Below are 18,628 nucleotides of genomic sequence, written 5' to 3' on the forward strand. Positions count from 1 at the left end.
TACCGGCTACAAGCGCCAGAACGAAAGAGATATATAAATTGAGCATTGGAAGGCCCGGCTCGCCTTGAGTACATTTTATTGAAAAGCAACTGCAGTTTTCCAATCAGAGCAAATATACAGCTGCACAATTTGTTTTTATTTTTGTACTCGCATATTGACAGTTTAGCTAAGAGTATCTTTAGATACTTTTTGTATTTGTATCTATGCTTGCTCTTCGCTGTCGCTCTGGTATATTTCATTAGTGCCGTGTATTGTGTATAACACATCGCGACTTTATTTTTTTTATACGCTGATTTGTGAGTTCAGGTTCAGCATGCGCCTGTAGCCTAAGGATTTCCTTGTATTCAGGTTTTTTTTTTTTTGAGTTTGCAGTTTATTTTTCGTACTCCTATTTTATGCCTTTGCATTCTTACAAATAATAAGAATTTCTCTATTGTTTTATTCGCCTTTTGCTTATCAATATATAGCCATACAGTGGGACAATACCATTATGTATTCTAACAAATGTAAAGTTTGCTATATATTTCATTTAGATAAATTTATGTTATTAGTTAATTTATTATATAGTTAAGACTACAAAAAATAAATTTTTCACTTATAAATCGTATTTATTAAAAATCTTATTTTTTGAATCTTATATATTAAACAAAATTTTATTAAAAAATACGATAGGTATTTGGCAATACTCGAAACAGCTGTATGATCAGCCAAAAACTCAATTAATTAAAATAATATAAAAACTAAAATTTTTGTTGTAGTTTACTACTGTTCGAAAAAACCTCTTTATGATATATAATAAGTTTCTACTAAAATATAATAGTCACTTTCGTCTGGAAAATTTGACGTTAAATTACAACTTATATTCATTAAAATATACTGATAAAATGAAATTTAAAATAAAACGAAATCCGTACCAGATATAAAAATAATTTTCTCTGTTTTAAAGACTCAAGACTTGTTTATTTAGAAATGATTCCATATAAGTGACCGGCTCTATTTTTTAAAACTTCAATTTTAAAACAAAAATGCGTACCAAATTTTTCATATAAATCTGCGCCTACTTCACCAATAAAACGAATAACATCAGTTTTAAAGTCATATAAAACTGTGATTTACTGAAGTAAGTCATTGATTTAACATAACCTGAAAGAAAAAATTCTAATGATGTTATATCGCCAGATTTTGGTAACCAAATGTAAGTTGATATAAACATTTCTGAAGAGTACTAGTTCATTAAACTTTTCTCTCAACGCAATAATTATATCACGGGATGTACACATACCTATAGCATGTTGGACCATAGCCTTATCCTTTAACGATAATTGCAATGTAATTTTCATTTAAGAAAACTACGAATGCCGTCCACACATCTTCAAAACATAAATCACATCTAATTGTAAATTTTTATTTATATAAACATGTTTAATGAACACCGTATGAGGTTCCTTTGCTCTAAAGGTCCAACTTCCATTTATTTACGATATCACATAATCAGATATAATGTTTATCTCTAACCAGATATGCTTTCATAAAATAACAAATATATCTTATCTATTTTTATTCAGATAATAGATATTTACATATTAATATCTATATATTTAATATATATAAGTTTCCACATATTCTTAATGATCCAGTAATTAAAATTTTTGTATCAAGCAAAGTTCATACGTCCTAAAACGTGAATCTTTATGAAGATCCACATGATGCCATAAAAAAGTTCAATTTCTTAAAAATTTCATTCGTTTGATTCTATTCAATTCACACTTCAATGCATAACATCGATATTTTTGAAGCGATGTTTTTGACCGTTTGATAGTAAATTTCGCCCACTGTACATCTAGAAGCGATGGAAAAAAATTTGCATTTAAAGTTTTCAAATATAAAACCAGCCCAAGATTTCAAACCTTTCACTTTATTTCGTTATTAATTCAATTTTCTACATTAATTTTATTTATTTTTATACATTATTTTAATATATCTAAGGTTTCTAATTTAGTTAACTTTAATTACAATACAAAGCATAACAAATAATATTAATTTTTTTTTGTATTTAATCTTTGATAATACAAAAACAAACTACTGTTAATTTATATATATAAATTTTTATAATCCCTGTGTATCTGAACAAAGCTTTATTCGGGTTTTAAAACTTGGGTATATTCTTACTTTATTTGTAGTTTATCCACATTGACCATTTTACAACTTTAATATGTATACAACAAAAAATTGAGGTAGACACCACTTAATACACATTGTAGGCCCATTAGTATAGTTACCATAGTTAATTGAATTAAGGATCTGTAGTTAAAGTTATACCGATTTTAAACTAGAAGACCACTTTGTTATTTTATGTACTGCCTACAGTAACAGAGTAGATAAGTGAAATTTTTCTCTGGCTCTTTTGAGTCACATATATGACATTTGTGATAGAAAGAATCCATAATCGGTTGACATTTGTATCGACTGCACAGTGTTCTATTAGCATATCAAATATTTTGGGCAATTGAAAGCGAATAAGATTAATCAATTATGCTGTTTTTGGCATATGTCTCCAGAACTACTGAAATTGATGCTTTTGCAAGTTTAACCAGTTTAACGGCCTTATAAAAATCAAAGAAATAATACAGGTCCTAAAATGATTTATATATGAGAGTATTAAAATAGTAGTTAAAATTATCTCTTATATATTAAAATTCAGAATCACGTATTTAGTGTGGCATTTGTTAGTAACAAGAAATTAAATTAATATCTATTGAAGTAGTTACTGTACTAATAGCTGTCTCTATGAACAGATTTATGAGGGAATTAAAAATTACATTGAAATACACAGCATAATATAAACTTAAATAAAAAAACATTACATGGAATAAAAAAATTTAACACACATGTTAAAGTTAAAGATCCAAACATATATGTCAAAATGATTGCTCCCTAATAAAGTATTTGTAAATAGTAAACATTAATTAAATCTTCACCTCAGCTTATACAATTTAGCAATATAAAAATCAGTACGAAAACTAGACAACCTGTTTTACCTACCCAATTAATCAGACTATTGATTTTCGCCATATATTTCTTCAAGAGAAATCTACTGATGTTTTTAGAATTCAGAATAGGATAACAATTTTATTATAAAAAAAAATTAAATTAAAAAATTTAATACAGTCATTGATATTCAATTTTATAAACCAGTTTTCCATGCCCATTCAAGATTCATTCAGGGCACATTATTATTTATGATCTATGAATGAGGTCAGGTGGCTTCATAACTCCATCAGTTTATAGTCGAAAAACTTAACCAAGTGATTTTCAGCGATTCTTGGGTCGTCGAATTTTTTACCATTAAGAAAGTTGTGCTGGGACTGAAAAAAATGGTAGTCAGACGGTGTAAAATTCGAGCTTTACAATGGATGCATCACAACTTATCAAGTGAAAACGAGCAAGCCTATCTCGTGTCCTGCGTTCGCTCACAACACCCGCATTGTAAACCACACAAATTTTTCGGTATGTTTTTGGAGTAGTTCTATTTTTTCTATAGTAATAATGTGATGCTAACGTATTTCTTCAGATAGTCCATGGCAACTTTCACAACTATCTTAAAAAAAAAAAAAATTTGAAGTATGATATTTTTAACACCGTTAAACATAATTGATTTAGTATTGCCAGACATATGTTTACCAATACCATCTAGTGACAAAAAGCCCTGGATACTCTTCAATATCATCAGAAGACTAATGAAATTCTCTATTCAAATTATTGTAAAAAGCAGCGAACATGTGTCAATATGTAATGATACAATACTTTAACAACACATCTAGTTTTAATTACTTCCTTGACGTCTTCAAATCTCTTGAAAATATCTGCAATACACAAGTTTATTTTTAACTATTAAAAAAGATGGTTCACATTATTACTTTCAAAAATAGTTGAACAATATGTTGAATTGATTTGTATCGTTTGTTTTGACGAATGAAACTAAATTCTTAATATAAACAATTACTTTCAATAAAGAGGTTTTTATCGAACAGTAGTGAAATTCCAACAACAACAATTTTTTTATTATTCTTTATTAATTGAATTTTTGGCTAGCAAGATCGAAATAGCTTTATGGTTGCCAAAAACTCAATTAATTAAAAATAATAACACTACTGTTCGATAAAAAAAATAATAATATAATAAAATCCTATGATATAAATAAATAAATGTTTTTTAGTAAACCTTTGAAAACATTTTCAAACATCAATCCAATTAAGAAAAGAAAAGTGCTAAAAAAACTCTATCGTCTAGAATAAAAGGTAAAGGTGACTATTTGGTGACTATCACTGGTCTATACGTTATATTAAATCTCATATCATGTTGCTGATGAAAATATGCATATTTCCATAGAACTATCAATTACCATGTCTTCATATAAAATTTTATTTTATAATCAAGCAGTTCTTATTTACCTTTTCGTTACCGAAAACTTTCATTGTTTACTATAAAACCGAGGAAAAGTCCCTTTGCATCGATGCAATCGATTACACTAACGATAACATTAACCAACATTGTTTGTCCTTTATTGCTGCCGTTGATGTTTACTGTTGCTGTAAGACATAAAAAAGCCAAGAGCATAAACAAGAGCAGCAGCAACATCCCCAGCAACAATAGCATTGCCATTAAATGTTGTTCACTGTCAGCCTACGTGTCAGCAATGTTACTTTTTCTTTTTTCCAATATCTGCCTGGAACACTTTAATAATGTCGCCATTGTCGTTACTTGTTGTCTGTTGGCCGTTACTGTTGATATGGAGGCAGCAATATGACGCTGTTGTTGTTATGTTGCTCATGCGCTCATATTTTTTGAAAGACTTTTTGCTTTATTTCCTTTTTTTTGCTTTGCTGTCATATTTGCCATGTTTACTGCATTAAAGCATGCATCCTGAGTGCCATGCCATGCCATTCCATGCCATCTACGCAATCACAACCTACTCACTCAAGTGTGCCATGCTTTAGGTGCATGCATACACTCACATACCAATAATCCTATGGACATAATCAGGAACTCGGCATCTTTTGCTTTTGAATGCCTTTCACAGCGCTAAAGTTTTTTCGATTGTTCTCAATTTCACAATTTTTAATATATTATTTTGTTTAAATGATCGGTTTTGTTTTATAATAAATTTTTAAATTTTGGGTTAATATTTTTTAGTAAATATCGTTTTTAACGTTTTATTTAATATGGGTTTTTAACTTTCATTGTTCACGAGCTGTGAGTTAAAAAAAGTAACTAAACCTTGTTAACTTATCATTGAAAAGTTGTTTTAGGTAACCGATATACACTTGGTGAAAACTAGAAGGTCGATCATATAACAAATGAGTACTTTGTTCACATTGTCATTATATCGATAACGATCAGTTTTAACAATTAATTTTGTAAATAGATCTGTAAAAATTATATATTTAAGGTATATATTATATATCTTACTTCATTTTAGATAACTTTTCTTTGAATTTAAAATAAAATTCGCCTTTCACTTTTTTAAAAAAGATATTTGTCTTTACTCAATTAATTAACACCAAAAAAGAGAAGTTCACTAAGTTCTACGATAACTGAAATCAAAAATTCAAATAGATATTATGTATAATAATATTAAAATAAATTTCATAGTAATTTAAAAATAAATCAATAAAATAAAGGCAATTAACACAATAGTATAATAGCCATGACTAATATGCAGATTCACTTAGGTCCACTACACTTAAATCCTACTTACTTAATTCTTACCTATTTAAATTGCATCTTTGTTAACTTGATTAAAATTGTAATCTACCAATCCTAGTTTTTAAAGAGTCTGTCAGCTGTATTTCTACTTAATCGATTAAATACCTCACCGAAATGGGCGTTTGCGCTACTGGCTTGCTAAATAAACATATACATATAGTACTATGGTAGCTAAACTGTCTGAAACTCTGAAAAGTCTAATGCGCCTATAAGCAAGCGATAATCTATAATATCATAATTTATTCTACAATATCTGCAACGCAGCGACATTATACATTTAACATATTTCAGTTATATGATTTTTACACGAATTTATTTGTTTTGCATTTCTTTAGATTTTTATATGTTACAATGACACCCTTAAAATTTTATGAGCTCGAGCTACGATAATCTCTTTGAGACTTTACAATACTTCACTTTCTCATCTACACCATTTAAATTAATGGAGATTAAATTTTCAGGCAAACGACTAAATAGCCATAGCTGCAAGCTTTATATGTATAATATACTTGTTATAAATTTCTTTGTAAATTAAATTATATATAGTAGTAACTAGGAATATTTAGATACCTAAATCTAACTTGGCACTTTACCTTATAAATCTAAATATCCTTGGATACATTAGACGAATTGCCTTGATTGAAACCAATTTTCATAACTCTTTTCACATAAATTAATCAATTTTAAACCAATATATGTACAAATTATTTCGTCTCTTAAAAGATCATCGACACACTAAATCATCCTTAAATTGGAACATTATTAATAAAAAGCTTATTAAAAAGTCATTTTTAAAACAATTCAAGAAGTTCAAAATTACTATGACAATACCTTAATGCTACTTAAAAAACCAAATGCGTTTAAACCGAACTGCCCGAAATTGCAATGCACCACCATAATCTGGACATCATTACTGAAATCCAGAAGTACTAAAATATTATTATTTTGTGTTCGTTATTCGAAATAAATAAATAGCATTAAATTTTTATTTATATTAAAAAGAATTCAAAAATGTTTATGAATACGAACTTTTAACTTGTGGAATTCATCTAGTGTGGTCTCAAGCAAAATTTTTTACCAATCTTCAAAAACCTAATTAGTTGTCCAGGGCAAATAATATTATATACATATATTAAGTATCATTCCTGAGTATTATATGTCTAGGGTCAATAATTTTATATACAAAAATGACATGCTTTTCGTAAGTGTTGTATATCCAATTTAAATAAAATGTCTTTATAAAAATCTTAGATCTTCGGGGAGGTATGCAGATCTAAGGTCAAGTATTGCTTAATCTAATAAAGTGATGAACAATAATCCAGTCAAGGCGTAAGGAGGGGTTTTGAAGATAGCTCAAGCTAATAAAGAGTAAAAGTACTCAACTGCACTGCATAAATAGCTTCAACATAATATAGGCAAAGAATAAAACACTCCTATAAATCTATTTCTCTTAAACTAATGTTCAAAGTTCATTTCACAGAACTCTACACGTCTAAAACTAAAAGAATAGAATGGAATGAAAAAATAAAAAAAAACACAATAAAAAAATGATTAATAAAAAAAAAAAGGTTAATAACTAAAAAATTAGTTTACGAACTAGCGAATAGTCTATTATACTGACGGACATAACAACTTTTTCATTTATAAGAAAGTTATAATAATTATAATGGACAATAACATTTTTCCTGCATTCTAAAATCAAATCACTATATTACTATGTATCTTCTTTTTAAATCGGAATTACTTTTTCCCGTTAATATTCTTTGGTTACTCCCTTCCTATCGGCAAAATATTATATTGAATTTACACCAACTTACAATTCGCTTCCTACATACTTTTCCTCCTTCCCTTTTTTATTATTTTAGTTTTTAATTGAATTTTGTGTAGAATAAATTTAAACATTAATCTTTGAGATAAATTTTAATTAAACCATTACAATTTATACAAGTACAGTACAAGTCGGTTTTGAAAGTCCTCGATACCTGGCTTAGTAATAGCTTTACTATGATGGCAATAGCCAAATAGTTCAACAACGCCACGTTTGCCACGCTTCACAGCATATTACAATAACAGCAACAACGAAGACAACGACAACAATAACAACAATAACAACAACATCAGCAATATTCGCAAGAAGTCAGTGCACTTATCCTACGCTTCAATCTTCAAGCTTAACACAAAAGCGCTGCTTAAAATAAAGTCAAACAATCTAGGCTCCAATTTTTCTCCATTATTATTTATTTACTTGTTTGTTTCTTTTTTGCACTGTGTGTATTGTTCGTACTGTTTGTGCTCTGCATTGAACCAGAAATTGCACAGCAACTTTAAAAACTTATTAAATAATGCAACATACTCATAGATGCAATGCAATTGGAGCTCAGCTTACCCTGCGGTTAGGCGTGTCTCGGGCGACGCGCGTTCAGGCGCATGTACATATATTTTTCACTCCACCGAACTAACCACAAAAAATAAGTAAATTAAACAAAAGTACTGGAAAAAATTATATCCCCGGTAGCTATATAGAAACTTGGCTAATACGTTTTACAGGCCATAAGCGGCGCGCACACACACACACCCTCGTCATCGACAAACATTAAAGCATAGCTTGAAAGTGCACCTTTTAAGCCTGTCCATGACTGCAATGAGCATGTGCGCGCACTCAATTCAATTCCATGCAAAACTATTTAAATAATAACCCAGCTGAAAGTATAGCAGCAACCGCAGCAGAAACGAAAACTATAGACAACTGCAACTGCAGATTTACGTTAAATCGCAGAGCTATAGCTGATGCTGATGCCGATGCCGATGCTGAAGCCCACCACCGCCCAGAAGGTGAATTATTCTAATCTTTATAAAAAGCTATAATAAAGCAAAATTGTGGACACCGCCAGCATTTGTAATTTCGTTTCGTTTGAATTAAGTAAGAGCAGTGATGGCGTTTACGGTGACGGGTGCGGGATCGCTGACGGTGTTGTTAGACAAGCAATGAATAGATAAAGACCACTTCATGCAGATTAAACAATGCTAAGGAAAAGTTAAATAGAGCAGCTGCAATTTCAATGACGCCCAAATGCGCAGTACTCCATGGTGAGCTAGCAACAGCAGCTTAAATTGGTTATGAGTAAATTTGCTAGCAGTGTTAGCAGTGTACACTCATAAAAGGTTTAAGGGGGAGCCGGCAAAGAAGTTGTGCCTTTCCGTATAAATAATTGCTTTGTATCGGCAATATTATTTTATGCGCACACGCCAGCGCAGTTTCCAAGTACATACTTTCAGATAAGCGCTTTTACATCTTATAAAGACAAATATTGCATCTAGCGGACATTTGCAGAACTAGTTCTTTCCTGTACGCTGGACTTTTAGCCCACTGCCTAAGCAGCATAAGCAGCATTTGCAGCATATGCAGCATTTGCAAATGGAATGATTTGATTACATTCGCATGCATAGCAATTTTTAAACCAGTTTGCCAGATACATATCAGTTCAAAATGTTTTATATCATTTGATTCATTTCTTAGTCTGCATTTATATTATCGCATTTTTCTCTATTTTCGGCTTGAGTGCAGCTTGTTACAACTTGCATATTTATTTTAATATTTGTACAAATTCATCACACCGCATAGACAGGCCTGAAAGAATACGGCTTGTCAGTGTTGCTCGCGATTGATGTCCAAGATGCACACATTTGACATTAAGCAGCTTCAGATTAATATCAGGGAATCACTCATTGTCGATTTATGCGGCTTTGCACGCTGCCAGTGTCGCTGTTCTGCCATTCTCTGCCCAATATTTGTTACAACTCTTTAGGCCACAATTCGGGCTGCTGCGCTTATTTGTCTTACTTATAAGTTCAGGTATGTGAGAGCATCTCTAATCCCGTCGTTCCACGAAAACTACTTAATTTTAAGCTTCACCTTAATGATGTACATAAACGTAAATGCTTTTTAATCTCTTTCAATAACATAAAAGGTAGATAAGAAAATGTTGACTGCACAAATGAAGCATAATTATGGCATACATTTCTTGAGCCAAGCTTTGAAATTGCCAATTTAATTCAAGTATTTAATGCGGAAATCAAAATATGACGAATGGTGGAACAATCTTTATATAATTCAAAACAGACCAACAAAACAGATACACATTTTAATCTGAAACATTTATTTTACTGTTACTTTATAAGAAAGCCTATATAATTAGACAATAAGTGTTTTATAAACGTGTGAGATCGAAACAAAAACAAAAAATGAAAGAGAAGAGAAAAGAATAAAAAAAAAAATAAAATAACGATAAAAATAATTCTAAGTATTACGAGAAGTCGATGGACTAAACTTTGAACAAGAATCAAACGACGAATTTAATTTCTTTAAAAAAGAAACACTACAACTAAATTGAAAGAATCCTTGAAAGAACTATTTGAATTTTCCGAAAAACTCTAATAATCCTATCAAATGGTCTTAATGATCTTGAATTAAAAAATGTTGAGTTATCGATAGTAAAATAGTCGATCTGGCTCATCATGATAATTTGTATTTAACAACTTATAGATTTAGAAATGTCTAATAATCTTTGAAAGATCTATTCAAATATACAACACCATTAATAAATTTATATATTAGTACTGAATTAATTTTTTTCACGGAAGAATTTACACAATATTAAAATGGCAATGTTTTAGAAATATCATCCATCTGAATAACATCATAGGTTTTGTCAAAGGTTCTAAATACTTTTAACCCTTTTAACAGGCCTAAGTGTATCTTTTGAGATCGTCGGTATAATTTAACCTAACCTGACCTAGAAATTACATTGTTCGTTATAAACAATTTTCACCAAAATTTATATTGAATGTTACTAAATTGTAAGAGGAAGAGCATTATGTTCCATTGTGCTAGATTGGCCAAAGCTTAAATCTGTACGCATTAGCATTTTATTTATTCTGAATACTACTTGGTACGAGCTTCTAGCTTCTAGGTTTTGCTAATGAGCTGTGGTTACGCAGTCTTTAATCGCAAGTGATAAAAAATTTATACAGGAGTATATGACAAGGATATATTTGAATATTATGATTTATTTAAATTTGGCCTTAAATCCATTGGTTAGATTTCTCTACAATTGGTTGATTAGGATGACCGCAAATGACTAGAATCGTATACAAAAGGCAATATGTCTGATCGCATTTAACCTAAAAAATGCCAGCACTATCCTTGTCATCGACAATACAAGTTAGCGCGCAACCATACGATTGTATCCATAGATAATTACTTGGCATCCGCTCGGTAATGAACTCATAATACGTACAGCGAGTCCCATCCCCACGACATCAGAATTGGGTTATACAGATTCTTTAAGTATTATATGTATAAATATACAGCACATGTTACATAATGATAACATCTAGCGAACATGCAAAAAAACTTCGAATATGGGAATGCTTAATTTATGAAGCGAACCTAATACCTAAAATGTTAGGCATTAGTTTTTGTTCTTCGTACTACCATGGGACCCACAAACAATTATTTTTTTTGTTAATCAATCCGTTAAGTAGCAATTGATTTTAAAATTAAGTGAAAGCTTGCGTCCCCATAAACCCCGTAAACAAAGGAAATAAATATAAACAAGCAATGTTTATCAAGTCAAGAGATGTGACCCCTTAATAGTGAGATAGTAAATTTGTTAGAAATTGTTGAGAGGTATTAATTTTTATTCTCATTTGTTGTTTTTTTTATTTACCTGGCTGGAGTTCTAAGTTGGAGAAATCCGTATTGATATTTTGTATTTTCAGGCCTACAATATAGGTGTCAGTTGCATAGACCAGTAGTATTAAGTTTTTAGTAAATGAAGTTTTTCCAATTTTTGGAAAAAATTCAAAATACTATCACAGTAATCACTGTAAATTAGAGCTGCTTAAAGTGAAACGTTGTTTGGTATAGTACTATTTAAAATGACGATAAAAGTACCTGTCAAATGTTAGTTCTATGTGAATCTAAATTAAACTTTTGTAGCATTTTTCTTACATATTAATATCATTGGGCTATCATAAGAAAAATATGATGTTTAATAAAATAAGAGATCTTGTGATTAATTTAAATTTTTGTTGATAAATTCGTAGTTAATTTAGTTAATGCTGTTGCTAATACGGTTATTGCTATTCATAAGCCACTTACTAGCCCATTGTGATATCGCTTACACTAAGATTTCCTTCACTGTCCTTTAATTTGTGAACCTTCTTAAATTTCTTAATGTATTTTTACTCATTAGAGAAAGCATTACTTCTTAGAAAGGCTGCTTATTTATGTACTATATATTATCTATCTATTATTTTATATACAACATAATTATCCATAATACATATATATGTATTTCGTTTATTCCACATTTGCCTATGTATATTTTATATATTTAAATTTTCCTAGCATATATGTTTTATATGTGTTATACTTCAAGATCCTACTTTTAAACTAGTGCTTTCGAACCGGTGGTCTGTGAGATGGTTAAAAATGGTCCGTGAATCAAATTTAACAGGTACTGATGATTAGCTTGTAGTCTGTCCACTAACATTTCCAAGTATTTCCAAGTAATTATATACATATACATTTTACAACCTATATAATGTATCTATGCACTTATTTAATTCATTATACATTATACCAGAGATTCATAAGGCACATTAAAATAATCGTACTGTTTATTATTCTTAAACTTTGTGTTCCCTATTAAAATAAATATACCACAGTGGTCCTTGGTCAAAAAAAGATTTGGAACCACTGCATTAGACTATTGATGTTATAACTCTTTATCAGCATGCGGAAGGTAATAGCTTATTTTGATATGCATTAAAAATAAAGAATAATTGTTTTTAATATATCTTTAAACATTTATTACTTACTTACAAATATTCATATTTTATTATAAAAGAAAAAAAACACATGTACATTAATATAGTAATATTTTAAATAAATGATTTATATTAAAAGATTAATGTTCTACTCTATTAAAGTAAATTCCTTCATTAAATACAGGCACACAGTTTATAAACTAAACTGTGTATAATTATTTTACTCATTAATATTTTTTCTTCTTTTTTTAATAAAAAATTGATTGACCAAAAAATTATTTGGAATGTAAAATCCAAATTATTTGCCTCACATCTCAAACTCCAACTCCACATTCGCAGCTCGCCGTTCAGTATGTGCACCCAATAAAAGGAGAAATGAAGGCAATTCTGGGTTATGCGATCGCGCTAAATAACGATAGCGATCAATAACTGTCAACACAGCAGCAGGACGGTTTGTTCTGTTATTCAGTTTTGATTGTGTACCCCTTGCATTTGTACGTAAAATATTGAGGTTTGAACGGTTTTGAACGCTGGACCACCTGGAGACTTTTGTAGCTAATTGCAAGTACACAGCACGAAATCCGCTTAAAATCATTTGTTGACCAGCAACCAAACAAAAAAGTAAATATTGTATCTTAAAAGAAAGAAGTTGCCTCATGAGGTGATGATTTCATGATGATTGAGCAACTACAAGTTTCCACTAATAATAATTGTTCATTTTTCTACTTTTAATCATTTTATGTTGGTAATTTAAATCGTGAAAATTTACTAAATACACCATAAAATCTCCATAAAATCTGCTGTAGCATTGATTTAGTTTATTGAACTTCGATTAAAATTGGAATCTTTCTATTATGTTGGTAAGTCGCCGTTTACAATCAAGCAGACAAAAATTTACAATTAATCGGATTTGAATTCTTTACAATAAATTTGAAAGTAATGAACAAATTACTTAACGAATGCCGAACTTTATTGTAACTAATTTTTGTTGTTTGTTGAAAGGTAAAATACGTATGATTTCGAAATAGTATTAAAAAGTCCAAAAAAAAAAATAATTTTAATACTTTCAAAATTTTAACAAATTTGTAAATTTTTACAATAAAATTTGATTTTCATGTTTCTAAAGATTTAGTGAAACTACTAATTACTATTTAATTGTGAGAAAATCGTATTTAACGAAAAAAACAAATATTTATGCACAACTAAGCAAGTCTCTAAACTTGAATAAAATTTCATTATCAGTATTTGGTCTCTAAAAAAATAGCATCACACAATTTCGATTGCAAGCCTATATGATCTAGTCGGGCATCCACAGATTTAATGGATTCTGACTTGCGGATTTCATCCAGCATAGGTAAGCTTCACCTAACGTATATCAAATGATTAGAAAAGTTATATAATGATTAGAAATATAAATCCTTTTTAGATACACAATATATATTTTTTAGATTTAATATTTAAGGTAAACAAAATGTTGCTATTGTTGTTGTTTGAGTTAGTGCTATTGCGCACTTTTACTCTTTTGTGGCTAGGGGTTTATACCTGCCCCACACTAATCATTATCATTTACTTATCTTCTAACTGATGATGATGTTGTTGAGTTAAACTGAAACCTCACTTTAAATTCATACAAAACATATTTTTAATTTTTTTTTCTTTGAGGTGTATAGAAATGACTACTCTATAACTTTATTTAAGCACATAATAAAACCTTTCCTATGCAGTATAAAAAGCTGATATATCAATGATCAATAATCAATATTCATCTGAATACTTGAATGAAATATTGAAATCTGAGGTTTTTTTACATTCCCGTCATACAAGATCTTGAACTGTACAAAAACATATACAACACACTGTATAAACATAGGTTAAAATTTGAGAATCATTAGAGTATGCCATCATATAGATTATAATTCTGTAGGACTAGCCTCCACCGTGTCCAGGTATTGTCATCAGGCAATACACTGAGGGAATGGGTCGATAACCATAAAAATGGTTATGGAGCCTCCTAATCCAGATCGAAGCCAGTCAATCACAAAGAGGGTGACCCTTGATTTCATATTATATCATGCAGTAACGACATTCTACCTTCTCCGACAGACTCATTGAATTCTTTTGACCGGTAACCTGCCAGCAGTCTCAGCTCTGCTCTACTACACTGAAAACTGCACTGATATTTATCTTTATGTAATTATTTTTAAATATGTTTTGGACTTGAAGCCTACACTCTCGTACATAGTGTACACTGAAAATACCGAAATTATATTTAAAAGGTTTATAACCGACATTGCTTTATAGACAAGTACGCATAGAGTCTTGGTGGACGTACCTTGCGGCCTTTATCAATAGGAAAAGAAGGTATTAGAACTTCAGCTCTTGGAAGACCACAAAGAATTATAATAAACTGTTATCGGAATCTTGACAAAATTCTCAAAGAAAATACGGGTTCGTTAATTTAAGTAATTTCGATAACTCTTGAATCAGGAATACGCATATCGCAGAAACCCTCTGTATATAATAAAACTTAATCAGTAGGGGGAAATACATTTGATTCAAGAAAACTGCAGTACCGCAACGGATCCACAAGTAGCCTATATGTAGTCTACCTATTCGAAGGACTTATTTGGCAACACTGTAACTTTCACAAGAAAGGTGACTAATGACTTCTTCTTTGTTCCATTAACTCACAGTGGAGCAAAGGGTCTTCAAATGACTAATGGCGAAAGAATGCCTTATGATAGCATGTGCTTAAAATGTTAGTCAAGAAAATATTTACTATAAAGCAGTATAAATCAATCAAACGTACTAAATATCTGGCTGGATCGCTGAATAACAGAAGCCGATTGTTCGTGAATACGATATTTTGCAACTCCGATGAAGCTGGCGCTCCACCTCATACAGCTTTTGCCACAATTGAATTTTTACAACCTTTATATTAAGGGGTACTTGATATCGAAACATGATGATTTGGATGAGTCTCGCCACTCGACGCATTTATCATTGCCAAAATTGAAAAGCAATTTATTTTAAATATTTAAAAATTCATACATACTCGTGTATGTTCTGACAACCACTAAATATTAGTTGTAACTTAAGATCAAAATAAGTGATGCTGAAACGAATCTTCTAGTAACCAAAACACTTAACTTACCATTCTAAGCATCAGTTTTAGAATTTATGTAACCTAAATCTTTGTTTTGTATCTCCTATGCGATAAATACTTTAATCCTGTTATTTTTAAAAGATTTTCCGATACTTCTTTATACTTAGAAGGTTGATCTAAAAATTCATCTAAACGTAATTCTAAATAATCTCTGGTTTTTGACTTTTTGTTAAAGTGGGCTTACAAAGCTAATTATTTTTTCAATCGAGAATTTTACCAAAATTAGTTGAGTTTTTATTCAGATCTTGTGAATTGAATTATGTTTATTTTGAAAATTTTAAAAATCAAATATTTTTATGAAATCAGTTCAATTACTCATATATTTGGGAAATAAATATTTTCTCAGAACACAATTATTTCAACTGTTTCCAAATAAATAAAAACTTTAAATTGTTAACTTCTTTTACAAATATTTCAGCTAATTTCTTTTGTTATCTTCGAAAAGTCTATCATTTACCGAACTAATTAACGCTAATTTTTATAGCCTTTTACCAAATACTCTTGAAATCAGACAAAAGTAAATAATAAAGAAGATAAAAATACGAACAAATAATATCGATGGAATTGTTTGTGAAATCTGTGTTGATATTTATCTCACACATAATAAAAAACTTGTTTACTTTGGTGCGTAGTGCAACCGAAAGCAGTTAATTCCATGAAAATTGAGTTCAACTTTAATTTATCAAAAGATGCTCAACTTAAATGAATGCCGCCGATTGTTATATACGAGCATTAAGTGCAGAACCAAGCAACCAATAAGAGTTGTCAGCTACTACAGATACTCACCAATTCCAACACGCACTCGAAACGCGCACTTGAACACAACACCGAATTGCCATTGCCATTGCCATTACCAACGCTATCACCATTGAGGCCAACACTTGGGAACATACGTTTTGTGGTACCTGAACTCGGTGGCACAATCGCACCGGCCGACATTGTCATTATCACATTTAAGAGATATTCATTCGTATATGTGTGTAAATACATGGTAGGCCATGATTGGACCGTGTGCCACATATAGTTTATGTTTGGAGAGCGCACAGAAGAACAATATAAGTAAATCAACTAGATATGCTGTGGCATTGGTACAAGGTAACTGCAGTTCCCAAGTAGGAATTTCGGCTAAACTTCAATTCAATTTTAATTTAGGTGCCTTATGCTTTGCTCCCATTTTTCTCATTTTTTCTCCAACTGGTATATCGCACATTTCTACAAATTAATTGACAAAACAACACTTGGGAATTTTGATTGGATCAGAAAGTTCAGAAGCAGAATTCCGAACAAAGCATGCCAAGCTTTTGACGTATATGTGCGTCTGTTTGTAGCTTACCAATTTTTGCCAATGCCAAAGAAGGCATATCGTATGAGCGAACCCTTTTATGGTTGCAGACGACGGAGCACCACAATCTCCTGCCGACATATAAGCCCTTGGCAATGTTTGCTTAACATTCGCCATACCAAATATACAATGCGCAAATTTAGCTACTCGACCTACCCAGGCAACTTTGGAGTTAGACTTTAACAATATCTGCTTTAGGCTTGAGCCAATAAATTTTTAAACGGAAACTCTTGTAATAAATAAGCGGCCACTGCAGTAACTGCAATTGCATCGGCGGTCAAGTTTGCGTCTGCGTCTGTAAAATGAATCATTGAAAATTTAGTGTTTGGCATTGCTTATTTCTTTTTCTTTGTTTCTACTAAATGCTTGGTCCATTTAGCCCAGAGTCCATCTGCCCTTTTTTGCGGCAGCAAATTCAGAGCTGTCGTTCACCACTTAAAGCCACAGTTGTTGTACGTATTTCGTTCCAGAATTGTAGCCCTCATGAAATTGTGGACACTTCTTGTAAGTCTTTGCGTTGCGTCCAATTTCAATGTACCGCGGAACCGAGCACGCATGTTCAGTTTGCTCTGGACTCGAATGAGCAACAAATGTAAGTGAAGTAAAACACGCCATAGCAAATTAACCATTAGCAACGAATGTAATTCAATTTTTGCAGTTTTGTATCTTTTTTTTCTTATTCTATGAAGACTCTTAGATAGCAAAGACAGTGTTCATGAGTCAATGTTTTGCAAATTGTCTTTGTCGTGCGGAAATTAAAATGCAACAGACACGTTAATGTTACTATAATTAAACAAATAAAAATAAAATGTAATGCTTTAAACAATTCCTGAATAGTAAACACATTTGTCACGATTTTATTACGAGTCAACCAGTCCACAGTCAACAGTCGACAGTCGACATAAAGGAAATGTTATGTTGTATATCGCGCAGACTCTGCTTGACATGCGGCATTGTCCATCCAAACTTTGAATAATTGCACGAATGTGTAACAGTAACGCGCAGACTTCAAAGCCGCTATGGACTTTCAGAACTGCATATTTATTCAAATCAGACTAACCGACCGGCACACCAATCGAGGAAAAAGCATAATTTGGGTTAAAGGTGCTCAAAAAAAATATTCAATTTGTATTTCTTTAAAAAAATAAGAAAACAAAAAGAAAGTAATTTCAACTAAGAATACTCTTTATAGTATATAAACAATTAAAAGTTAAAAACTAACTTAAATGTATAATACATGAGATATGATCAATAGATCACAAGAATTTTTTATTACTCTAATCAAGATTTGACTGTTACTGAATTTTCACCCTTTTAATATACAGAGTTCCCCTTTGATATTATGCAGTGCTACTATCCTCTACTAGTTTCTAATTAGAGGGACAATGCTGGAACATTATTTTAGGTATAGTCTTTAGCTCGGTCTGTAATCATAACATTATACATTAAGACTGAAAAGTTTTCGGAAATTCTCATTTAAAATTCGCGCGCTGTATATTTTTCGATATTTTAAGTTTATG

This window comes from Teleopsis dalmanni, chromosome 1 (genome assembly GCF_002237135.1).
Source record: "Teleopsis dalmanni isolate 2A chromosome 1, ASM223713v2, whole genome shotgun sequence".
NCBI classification, from domain to species: Eukaryota; Metazoa; Arthropoda; class Insecta; order Diptera; family Diopsidae; genus Teleopsis; species Teleopsis dalmanni.